General features: G+C 43.8%; 1 non-coding gene across 1 annotated transcript; it reads left to right on the top strand.

Annotated features, from left to right (window-relative positions):
* Positions 1 to 9,269: 9,269 nt before the first annotated feature.
* Positions 9,270 to 9,376, top strand: LOC131277596 (U6 spliceosomal RNA). The gene has a single exon (XR_009184744.1). It is a non-coding gene; the product is annotated as a U6 spliceosomal RNA (small nuclear RNA).
* Positions 9,377 to 12,618: the final 3,242 nt, after the last annotated feature.

Below are 12,618 nucleotides of genomic sequence, written 5' to 3'. Positions count from 1 at the left end.
GTATCTCCAAACCACAAAAGCCAGTTACCCCGCTCTTGCCCCAACCTGTCCCCTGCCCTGTCCTGAAGCTCTATCTCAGATGCCCATTGGCCATGGCCCTTTTGCTTGCTTCCTGACTCTACAGAACTGTGGACATCTCCCACCTGCTGCTCACCTCACACCTCACCTCTCAGTTGTGGGTTCATGGCTGTGTGCTTGCTGTCTCTTGAAAGGAATAGATACAATACATTCTCCTATGTTTGAACCAGAACTGGGAACTAAGCTCAAGAGTTTTCTCTTCCCTGCGATCACCCTGAACCCCTGAAGCCTCTATCTGGCATTTTCTTTACACCAGATAAATTGCTCCCAGGGTTCCTAAGCAGCATGACCTCCTTATTTTACATTCCCATTTGTAGTTTGAAAGGCTCTGGAGGGTCTTGCACATTACAAGTGACAGTTTGTTGTTGATGGTGTAGGAAATGGAGAGGAGATAACCAAAGATCCCAGGGCTTGGGGTCATGGCAGGAGGCAGGAGAGACAGAGGAGAGGGCACCGAGGGCTGAGAGTGCCAACGGTCTCTGCTGGGGACCTTGCCCCATCTCCCAAACCACAGTGGACACCACATCCTGTGGTCACATCAGGTGCCAGCAGGACCAGGTCCCCCAGGAGCAGGGTCTCCCTAATTTGGAGCCAAAGACGCCACTGCTGGGCACTGCTCTGGGAGGGCAGAATGATGGGACATGAGAGGGAGAGGGTGGGCCCCAAATCACAAGCTCTTGATAAGAGCAACCATTTGTGGGACCAGCAGGACCCTGTGGCCTGCACTCCCCTCACCTGTCCCCATCAGCCTCTCTGGGCCCCATGTCCTGTGGACAATTCCTGTGTGTGCTCTGCACCCACCCTTACCTCCTCTTATTCCTCAGAGCCCCTAGCTTCCTCCCCCCACTCTGACCTGATGACCTTGTTTATTTCTGTTAAAAACTCCTTCTTTGAATACTGGTATGGGATGTTATTGACAGGGGACACATAGTTGGCAGGGCGTTCTACAGGGCATATATCCAGGGTACATAAAAATGTTTGGATATTTTCATAGTGGCTACAATTAAAAACAACAACTGAGGGAGTGCTGAGTTCCTAGCCAGGGGAGCTGTATCACAGTCCCTAAAGGAACAGCAACAATCCCACAAGTGAAGAGCAAAGACCAAAAAAGAAGGAAGGTCCAACAATGAGCCCTTGATACTAATGACTATGCTTGTGAGCCTGTGCACCTGAAATAAGAACAAGGCCTAGAGCTGCAGGGTGTCTAAGAATTACCTCCTAAGAGCCTCTGTGTTGCACAAATGTGGCCAGCCTCAAAGTCAAACTCAGCGTGTAAATGTGTTGCCTTCCCCCCAGCGTGGGACATGACCCCTGAGGATGAGCCTTCCTGGTGCCAAGGGATTACTACCAAGTACCAGCTGATGATGTAACAAGAAAATGACCCTGAATAAAAGGGTCAACTCGGACCAGCAGAATATCTCAGTCTACATATAACACCAGGAGTTAAAAATGCTTTTTGACCTGAATAAAAGGGGGAAATGGAAAGGACAAATGAGTTTATATGGGCTATGAGTCTCCAAAAAGAGACAGGAGGTTATCAGAGGGGTTGCCCTTATACACACCTCAGCAGAGTCCCAGAGACAGATAAAGTAGATAAAACCCCAGGTATTGGCTCTTCTGAGGGCTACAGAGACTCACAGGTTCTATGGTCATGGCAGATGGAGCTCAGTGCCATGTCAGTTGGCTCTACTTTGGAGTTTGTGTTTCTGTGTGATGGAGCTGGACTCAGATCTGATCTTTGTCCACAAGCCTCTCCTGTTACTTTTACCAGAACTATAGTTGGTGCTGGGGTTTAATGTATACCCAGGGGACCTGAATCTCTGGACTGACCATGTGATAGCCAGGCCCTGAGCCTCAACAGACTTGCAACTTCTACACTCTGGTTTATTGGACTTACCCCACTCAGATAACATGGAAGTGAAGAAGGTCAACCACCACACCAGGGAACCAAGTGTGTCTACAACTGAAAGCAGGAGAATTGCATCCAGCATCCATGTGGAATCTAAGCCCTTTCTTGATATAGATGTGGAGTGGACACAACCATTCCAAGGTCCACAGGATGGAGGAATAGAGTATGGATTAGAGTGGACTTACTGATATTCTATTCATGAACTATCGTGATTAGTAATAGAAGAAAATGTGGCATTGGTGTGGAGAAAGTGGTCATGGTGGCTGCTGGGATAGGGAGTGGGAGGAAAAGATGTGAGGTGGGGGTGTTTTGGGGACTTGGAGTTGTCCTGGGTGGTGCTGCAGGGACAGCTACTGGATATTGTATGTCCTCCCATGGCCCACTGGGTGGACTGTGGGAGTGTGTGGGCTATGACATGGACCATTGACCATGAGGTGCAGTGGTGCTCAGAGATGTATTCGCCAAATGCAATGAATGTCTCATGATGATGGAGGTTGTTGTTATGGGGGGAGGAGTGGGGTAAAGGGAGTGGGGGGATATGGGAACTCATTTTTTTAAGGTAACATTAAAAAAATAAAGACAAAAAAACCCCTCCTCCTTTGGGGGCATATTGACCTACTTAAACTGCAAGTCTAGAGGCTACAGCTGTTATGGTTTGTGTTGACACATGTCCACCTATGAAGCCAAGACTAAAATAATGAACATGTCCACCCTTGGAGTCCCCATTTGCCGGTTCTCCACCCTCATTCCCTGCCCCCTATCCAGGGAGCACTGCTGTGCTTCCTTTCACAACAGAGTCCCCTGCACCTTCTAGAATCACATGGGGGGGATTTGCACAGCACTGCTCTCTCTCTCTTCTCTCCCTGCCCCCTTGGTCTTCCTTCATTAACCCAGCATAATTATTTGGAGATCCATCATGGGGTGTGTATCCTTACTGCTAAGTAGGATTCCACAGTGTGGACAGACCACATGTGGCTCATGCTATACCCTGTCAGGCCTCTGGGTTGGCTCCAACTTTGGGCCTTTGCAGATAAAGCTGCTATGACCCAGAGACACATTAGTGGTGGCAGCACATTTGATCTCATTTCTCTCAGGTAAAAACCTTGGGGTGGAATGCAGGGGTTATGTGGCAGCCGTTGGGCCTGGACACGTGGCTGCACCTGGTTCCTCCCTTCCCTCCCAACAAGCCCCCGAGTTGGTCCTCAGGGCCTCTTCTCTCCTGTTGCACCCCAAACAGGCTGCTACCCACAACCCCCACCTCCTTCCCACTTCTGTACACAGGTCCCCTTCCCCATTAGACCTCTCTGACATCCTATTTAAAACTGCTCTGTGCACCCCAATGTGTGAGATCCCCCCACTCTGTGGTGTGACACTCAGCAGGTCTGACATCCTGGTTGTCATCATCACTCTCCCTCCAGCACCTCTCAGGGTGCAGAGCTCTGCTCCTGACCCACACCAGCCATCCTGAGGCTCACTGATGGTAGGAAGCACTCCCTGGGGCTGTTGATTTCTAGGGCTCCCTTTGCAGTTCTCCAGACCTGGTACACACCTCCACCTCCTTCCTAGCCCCCTGTCAGCTGTGGGTTGAGGCAGCACCTGCCTCTGGTCAGGGAGGCCTTCCTACAGGGCTCCATTTGTGTCCCTTCTCCTGCCTGTGTGCCCTGAGGAGGACGGAGGAAGAGAGTCTTAACTTTCCTGAGCTGGCAGCAGTAGCTTTTGGGTGTGTTAATTCAGACAGAGGAGAGTGGAGGAGCTTCCTGTCCTGGGTGGGGTTGGCAGCTCCCTCTGTTGCTCTTGCTGCTCGCTGGGTGCCTGAAAGGCCATTGCTGTTCCCTCCAGGCTTGGGGACTCCCTCCCACTTTGCCCCACCTGGTGAGACCAGGTCAGCTCCTCCTCTGGCTCATCAGGCCTTCGTGCCAGTGCTGCCAGCTCCCCTCAGGCAGGAGCATCCCTGGAGGACCCCCAGAGGCCCTTGGGGTGCAGAGGGCAGAGGCACCTCCTGGGGGGCAGGTTGTGGCTCTCTTCCTGCTCCACAGAGTTTCTTTCTCCTCTAGGGAAGCATCTTCAAGAGCAGATGCTCTTTCCATCCTTATTAAAAATCACTCCCTGCTGAGATGGACAATCCAAGACATGTTTCACTAGCAGATTTTTTTAAAAAGAGACAACCTTGTGACTTTGAGTCCATTATGGGTTTTCAACCAGGTTTTATCAAGGAGAAAATGTGGGCTCCTTCCCCTGCTCTTTTTTTTTTCTGTATATGGAGGGGAGGAGACCTGTGAAATGTCAGGTGAATGCCCCTCTGGTACATCCTGCCAGCTGTGGACCAGAATGTGTCACTTTATTAAAGAGTGTGTGTAGAGTTGCTGGTTTACTCACAGTATTGTCTCTGGGGGGTGTTAGTTTATTTCATTGCTTTTTTCTGATTTCCTTCTTTTCAGGCTTTTTCTCTTCCTTCCCATCCTGTCTCCCATCTTTGCCCCCCTCTGCTGAATGCCACTGTGCATGCATTTGCCTGCACGTGCATGTATGCAAAGTGCCACTGTGCACACAGGGCCCTAGCTTTGTGCAAACTAAGTTTCTCTCTGTTTCTGAGAAGCCCTAGGTGTCTTCCTCTGTAGCACAGGCAAATACTAATGCTACCTTTAACTTCCAAAAGATAGCCCACTCGCACCTGTTCAGGAAGCAGGTTCACATCTGTCATCAGGCCTGTCCACAGGTCACCATCAGCCATAAGCTGGAGGGAGCAGTGGGGGAGGCTGCAGACCTTTCCCTAGTTCAGGACAGCCCATGTGCCCACCCACAGAGCACCAGGGCACCTGGCCTGCTGGGCCACCCATCCCAGGAGCTTGTGGTGGTCTGAGCAGAAGTGCCCAGTGCTAGCAGAGCAGTCCCCAGATGGGGCAGGAGACCATCCTCACTACAGGAGGATGGTGAGGGAGAAGCAGTGTGTGTTCTTTAACTGATGGCTGAGGAGATTACCCACCTGTGGCTCTTTAAAAGACACCTCTTGGCTCTAGGAGTTGCCACATTCCATGGCTCAGTGCTGCAGCCCTGGCTGTGGTTTGATTCTTGGGTGCCTGGGATGGGGAGATTATGAAAATCACCCTCTACAGACAGGCACTATCAAGATGATTTGGTTCCCTTTACATAGTCAGCCCTTACCTGGCAGGTGTGGGTGAAGCCAGGGAAGGGGCAGGCATGGGCCATGCCTGAACTGAACCCCAGTTCTGGGAAGTATTTCCCTCTCCAGCAGCCCCACATCCTCCCTGATCTTATTTTGTAATATATATTCACCAACTAATCCATCCAATAGTGGGACCCACCTGCAGACATTTCAAACATGCAACTTTTACATGAAAGAAAAATTTCATTGCTTTTAATTGCCTCATCCAAGATCCAAGAATTGGTGTTCACTTGTGTAAGCACTAGCCACATTTGGCTATTAAATTTCAATTAATTAATTTTTTTTTCTTTCAGAGAAGAAGCTGTAAATGTTTTGTAGCTGCCAGCAACTGTTTCCTGTGGAAACCTGGGGTGCCAGCTTGCACAGATCCTGTTCTTTGGGGCTGCATAGCTCCCTTGCTTTGTGTTACTGAGGACTTCCTCTTTGTGCCCTGCATGCACCCCCCTCCAGTTTGGGGCTCTCTAGGTGCAGTGGCCATGATCTCCCCTTGGGGGTCCCTGTGCCCCCAGGTCCTGGGGACTCCGTGATAGGGAATGCTGTTATATCTTTCAAATTTTTGCAGTTTCTCTCCATCTTATTTTAGGAGTCATTTGTATGCAGGCCCATGAGCCCCTTTTAGATAAATTTTCATCTTTTAGGATGTTGTGCTTTCATTTATACATTTGTTGAAAATTTGTGAAATTCATTCTACTTTTTTTGAGAAAGTATAAGAACTGCCCTTTCAAAATAAATAGGAGACACAAGCACAACAGATGATAAGTAAGTTTACTAGGCCTGATACAGAGACTTTCATGCTAAGTTCATATCAGAAACCAAAGCCTAATTAAGTTCCTATCTCTTGTAAAAGGTCCTTCTCCCTGAACCTGAAATTGGGGAGCAACCAATCATAACTCACCAGCTCCCTTTTTTGTTCTGTAGCCTAGTTCCTCTAAGTCAAGGCTAAGCCAAGTAAGGCACTCTGTAAGACTGTATTTTCTTTTTTTTTAAAAGATTTATTTATTTCTCTCCCTTCCCCCCCCACCCCAGTTGTCTGTTCTCTGTGTCTATTTGCTGCATCTTTGTCCACTTCTGTCATTGTCAGTGGCAAGGGAATCTGTGTTTATTTTTGTTGCATCATCTTGTGTCAGTTCTCCATGTGTGTGGCACCATTCCTGGGCAGGCTGCACTTTCTTTCATGCTGGGCGGCTCTCCTCATGGGGTGCACTCCTTGCACGTGGGGCTCCCCTATGCAGGGGACACTCCTGTGTGGCATGGCACTCCTTGCATGGATCAGCACTGTGCATGAGCCAGCTCCACATGGGTCAAGGAGGAGGCCTGGGGTTTGAACCGCAGACCTCCCATGTGGTAGATGGATGCCCTAACCACTGGGCCAAGTCTACTTCCCAACTCTATTTTCTTTAAGACTACCTTGTTCTGCCTATATGAGCCTTGCTCTTGGGTTGAATGCTGCCTAATTCATGAATCACTTAATAAAGGTGTGAAATCCAAAATGTTAATTACCTGGGTATTTTTTTGCACAGGTTCAGTGATGAGAACAGAATCAGAATGCCACTATGAAGGGGTCTGGAGATAAGACAGAAGAAGGTTCCTGCTGAAACCTTTCAGCATGCTCTCCTCTCCACCATCTATAAGGTTCATGAGTGAGTCCCTCTTGGATCTGAGCTCCACTTATTTCTGTCTGTGCTCTCCAGTCTCACTAGCTTTCAGTCCAAAGGTCAGTGGGTCAATCTTTTTAATGAGAAAATTCAAGTTTTGATCCTGAGTCTCTAGCCTTATGGTTCAGTCCACAGTTTCATGTTTGCTATGGCTAGTTTTTTTGACCTGTGCACAAGTTAAGAAGCAAAATGATAAAGACGGATCCTCATTCTCTTAAAATGTTAATTTCTATCCTATGGCACACTGGCATATTATACATATTCAAATATTATGGAGTTGGAAGCTGTACATATCGAACAAATTGGCAATATCTAACAAAGACAACCTAGAATTTTAATGTTAATTATGAGAAACATTCCAAGTAGACAAAATTACTCATCTCAGAGATGTGCTCCCAAATGTGATATCCCAGCCAGTCAAATGAGATGCCTATTTCAACTGATGCTCACAGTATGTTAGCAATATTTTTAAAGTTTCATTAAATGATTCTTTGAAAAAGGCAAGTGAGAAATTAAAAGCTCATGAGATGTCTATGTTTTCTGTATTTCTGTTTTTTATGTTTGATTAGTAGTTTAAATTGAAAGTATAAACTCTGTGTGTCTGTGTGTTTGATGCATGATATTTTCCTACATCTGAATATTATTTCCAAATTAACTTATGAAACTCCTGCAAAGAGCTCTATTCAAATTGACTTAGAGATAAGTAAGCATTTACATATAAATTAACACTCCTAATGTTACAGGGAGCCCCATGCACAAGAGTGTACCCCCTAAGGAGAGCCACCCAGTACAAAAGAAAGTGAAGTCTGCCCAGGAATGGCACCACACACATGGAAAGCTGACACAGCAAGATGACTCAACAAAGAGACACAGATTCCCGGTGCCGCTGATAAGGATAGAAGCAGTCACAGAAGAACACACAGCAAATGGACACAGAGAGAAGACAACGCAGAAGGAGGGGAGAGAAATAAATAAATCTTTAAAAAAATAAGTACAATATAAGCATATAATTTCATTCTACATGGGTGTGTTCTTCCCAACTCCATGTAATTACTGATCAAATAAACTAGAACTATATCTATCAGAGCTTTTATTTTGATTTTATTAATATTTTTATTTTTTGTCTTTATTTTTTTAATATTACATTAAACAAAATGAGGTCCCCATATTCCCCCCATCCCCCTCATCCCACTCCTCCCCCCATAACAACAATCTCCTCCATCATCATGAGACATTCATTGCATTTGGCAAATACATCTCTGAGCACTGCTGCACCTCATGGTCAATGGTCCACATTAGAGCCCACACTCTCCTACAGTCCACCCAGTGGGCCATGGGAGGACATACAATGTCCAGCAACTGTCCCTGCAGCACCACCCAGGACAACTCCAAGTCCCAAAAGCACCCCTACATCTCATCTCTTCCTCCCACTCCCTACTCCAAGCAGCCACCATGGCCACTTTCTCCACACCAATGCCACATTTTCTTCAATTACTAATCACAATAGTTCATGAACAGAATATCAGTAAATCCACTCTAATCCATACTCTATTCCTCCATCCTGTGGACCTTGGAATGGTTGTGTCCACTCCACATCTATATCAAGAGGAGGCTTAGATTCCACATGGGTGGTTGACCTTCTTCACCTCCATGATATTGAAAGAAAAATTATGTTTTCAAGATTGTTACCTTGAAGAGAGTTTCCAAGATCTTTTTGATCATTTAAACACATTTGCAAGATATGTTTTGTTAAAGGAAAATAAAGTTTTGTCTTAAATTTTAAAGTAAAATAAACTGGTTGTTGTAGAAAGAAATGGGAATATGTAGGACAATCATGAGTTGAACAGAAAGTTGAAGGTTTGCAGAAAATGGATTTTATTTGTCATGGCACAGGGTGGCTAAGATTTGATAGGTTTATAAGATTTTTAAGAGTTTTCCCATCAGACAATATCTTCATACAGTGCTTCATACAAAATCACCTCATACCGTGGTTTTCTCTCTGTTCAGTTAAAGTTTTCTTGTATTATCTGTCTGTTCTTAATAAGAAGTTATAAAAGGTTTTCCTTAACTGAGTGTCTTGTTTAGAAGGCAAACTTTCTGTATCACCTCTGCTGTATATTTACCTTATCATCCTCTCTTGTTGTAGAGAATAAACCTCACTTTTGAAATAATTATGTTTATTTTACAATCATGCTACCTCCTATCTTTAGTTTTACAACTTTTTATTTTTTTTAAGTTTTTATTGAAGATTATCATTCATATGTGAATATCTATAAATAATAAGTGTATAGTATAAGTTGTGAACTTATAAAACAAACATGAATATCATCATACAGGGCTCCTATATATTACCCCAACAGCAGTACCTTGCATTGTTATGAAACAATTGTTACAAACCATGAAAAAGTATTGTAAAAATATTACTACTAAATATAGCCAATATGTGCTCGCTTCGGCAGCACATATACTAAAATTGGAACGATACAGAGAAGATTAGCATGGCCCCTGCGCAAGGATGACACGCAAATTCGTGAAGCGTTCCATATTTTTAAAAAAAGAAAAAAAATATATAGCCAATATCTTACATTTGGTGTATTTTTCCCCCAACTCACCCAGTTAATGACACCCTGAATTAGTATTATGTACTTATTATAGTTCATGAGAGAACATTTTCATATTCTGTTAGCCACAGTGCATCTTCTACCACAGGATTCACTGTGTTATACAGTCTCCTGTTTTGTACAATCCACTAAAAGTGTATACTCAGTGGCTCTCACATCCATTGCAAAGTTGTGCTATCATCACCTCAGTCAATTTTAGAACATTTTCACTACTCAAGAAGGAAAAATCCCATATCCCCTTATACCCCTTATTATTGTCCCTTAGAATTGATATATCTTTGCCATTGCTGCAAATATTACAATATTATTGTTAACTCTACTCTGTTATATGTAGATGGTCTCTTCTTGCACATGGCACTTTTTATAATACTTTTTGCACAGGGAGCCCATTTGCCATCTTTGGCAGCCCTAGGTGGGCTGCTCTTGTGGTTACTGGCAACCTACCCTTAGTTCCTGAAAATAAGCATAGCTCAAACAAAGGGACAGGTGAAATTTTCCGGGTGTAATCATCCAGGGGGCACTCCATCCTTGTAGCAGTTCCCCCTCTGTTTATATCCTCTCCTTACTGTTGAGGAGGTTTAGCTTCTGGAGCTGCTTCCTGCTGACTGTGGATGTTGTGACAGGTTCCAGTGGAGGAGCAGAATCTTGCCCTAGCTATGTTAAGGTATACTTGACTGTCAGCATACTGACAACAGAATCGTTCATAGCTCTGGGCTATGATCATTTGCAGTTTAATAGCTTCTAAACTTTTACTCATGAAGTACACCAAGCAGTTAAGAAGGCAGGGACCACATTTTAAGAGCATGATACCAATTATTAGGGGACTTATTATGGGTAAGAACCATGATAATTTAGGCATAGAGTTTTTGATGGATTCTCATATCGATTATGCAGGAGGATTGGTAATGTTATGAAGCTAAATGGCTTGGGTGTTTAGCCCTAGCTGCACTGATGTATTTACCCATGTGCAGCAGGAGATATTGGCTACTGCACATACCCCTCTTTGTTCTGCCAGAAGATGATCTAAGGCCATCTCATTATGCATGACATTTGCTGTGTCTATAGAAACTCGAATTGTTTTGAGAATTGAATCAGTGATATTGACACGTTCTTCTACTGTGGCTGTTAGGTTGCCTCATGATGGGCAAACCTTCCATAGGGAGTTGATAGTCTTATGGTTAACCCTAGCCCAGCTACTTCATATCTAGGGCATGTTTATTTCTGGTATGGCTAGTGGGCTGGTAAATAGAGATACCATGACTCAGATATCCTATAGTATATTGGCTCCTTATCCAAACATTGTTTACACATTCAGACTTGGGGATCAAGCAGTCCTCCTTCTAAGCCTTCAAAAGGCAGTTGAAAATGTATCTTTTTGGTATACACAGGAATTTCTAATTGGTTCTTTATAAAATTTGGATTTTTTAAAAGACTTTGCAGCTGCCTATTGTTTTAATTAGGTCACAGCAGACATTAGATAGGGGACCCAGTTTGTAAGGTAACATGATTCACAAGGCAAGTAGGAGCAAGAATTTTTCTAAGCAGCCCACATCCTTGAGTTTTTATATTTTAGCTCCCACCTTGGATTTAAATAAGTATAGGATAGGTAAATAAAGGCTCCAACTTTTTGTTCCCCTTTTAGATATTGGCTGTAGCAGTTTGATATTATTGATGAATTTCAATTCTAGGCATATCAGATGATACTGGATTCATAGGTTTACTTAATTAAGGAATTACAGAAACCTCTTGTGCCAGTAGGGCATTGAGTCCCCACTCACCAAAGAATGATATTTAATCAATTACCTAACTTCATATCTTGAGGAAAGAGAAAACTAAACCTAACATTAGTAGGAGGAAGGAAATAATAAAAATAATAAAGAAAGGAGAAAAGGGAGATAAAGCACAGAAAAACAACTGAGAGGATCAATGAAACCAAAATTTGGTTCCTTAAAAAGATTAATAAAACTGACAAACTTTTAGCCAGACAAACAAAGAGAAATGAGAGAAGATGCAAATAACTATTTAAGGAATGAAAGTGGGAACATTAACACTCATTTGGCAGAAATTAAAAGGGTTATAAGAGAATACTATGAACATTCATATGTCAATAAACTAGATAATCGAGAAGACATGAACAAATTCCTAAAACATAAAAATAACCTGCTCTGACTCAAGAAGATATAAAAGATCCTAACAGACCCATAAAAGCAAAGAAATGGAATAATAATTGAAAATTTCCCATCAAGGAAAGATCAAAGTCCAGAAGGCTTCAGGGAGAAGTGTACCAAACATTCAAACAAGAATTAACACCAATTCTTCCCAAACTCTTCCAAAAAACTAAAGTGGTAGGAATTCTTCCTAACTCATTATTCCATAAGGCTACTATTGTTCTGATACCCAAACCAGATAGACACATCAAAAGAAAACAAAGAACCACTTCCATATGAATACAGAAGCAAAAATTCCCAACAAAACACTGGCAAATCAAATCAAACTACATATATTATAAGGATTATACTCCATGACCAAAGGTGACTTATCCCCAGAATGCAGTGGTGGGCCAACCTAAGAAAATCACTCACTGTAGTAACACCACATTAAAAACAATGGAGGGAACAATCTATGATCACTTCAATAGCACTGAGAAGCCTTCTGATGAAATCTACCATGATTTCATAATAAAATTGCTCAGAAAAATAGGAATGAAAGGTAACAACCACAACAAGTAAATACAAAAAACTCACAGCTAAGCCTCCTCTTGACATAAAGGTGCAATGGACACAACCAATCCAGTGTCCACATAGAAGAGGTGGCATTGGATTGGGAAAAGTGGACATAATGGACAAAGGGTATGGGGAAAGGCAGGAAGAGATGAGAGGTGGAGGCGTCTTCGGGACATGGAGCTGCCCTGGATGGTGCTTCAGAGGTAATCACCGGACATTGTAAATCCTCACAGGGCCTACATGATGGAATAGAGGAGAGTATGGGCCATGATGTGAACCAATGTATATGAGGTGCAGAGGTGCCCAAAGATGTACTTACCAAATCCAATGGATGTGTCATGATGATGGGAACGAGTGTTGTTGGGGGGGGGAGAGGGGGGGTGGGGGGGTGGGGTTGAATGGGACCTCACATATATATTTTTAATGTAATATTATTACAAAGTCAATA

The sequence above is a fragment of the Dasypus novemcinctus genome, unplaced genomic scaffold, assembly GCF_030445035.2.
Source record: "Dasypus novemcinctus isolate mDasNov1 unplaced genomic scaffold, mDasNov1.1.hap2 scaffold_170, whole genome shotgun sequence".
In the NCBI taxonomy this organism is placed as follows: domain Eukaryota; kingdom Metazoa; phylum Chordata; class Mammalia; order Cingulata; family Dasypodidae; genus Dasypus; species Dasypus novemcinctus.
The sequence above is the reverse complement of the archived record's forward strand: the minus strand, read 5'-3'. Positions and strand labels throughout refer to the sequence as shown.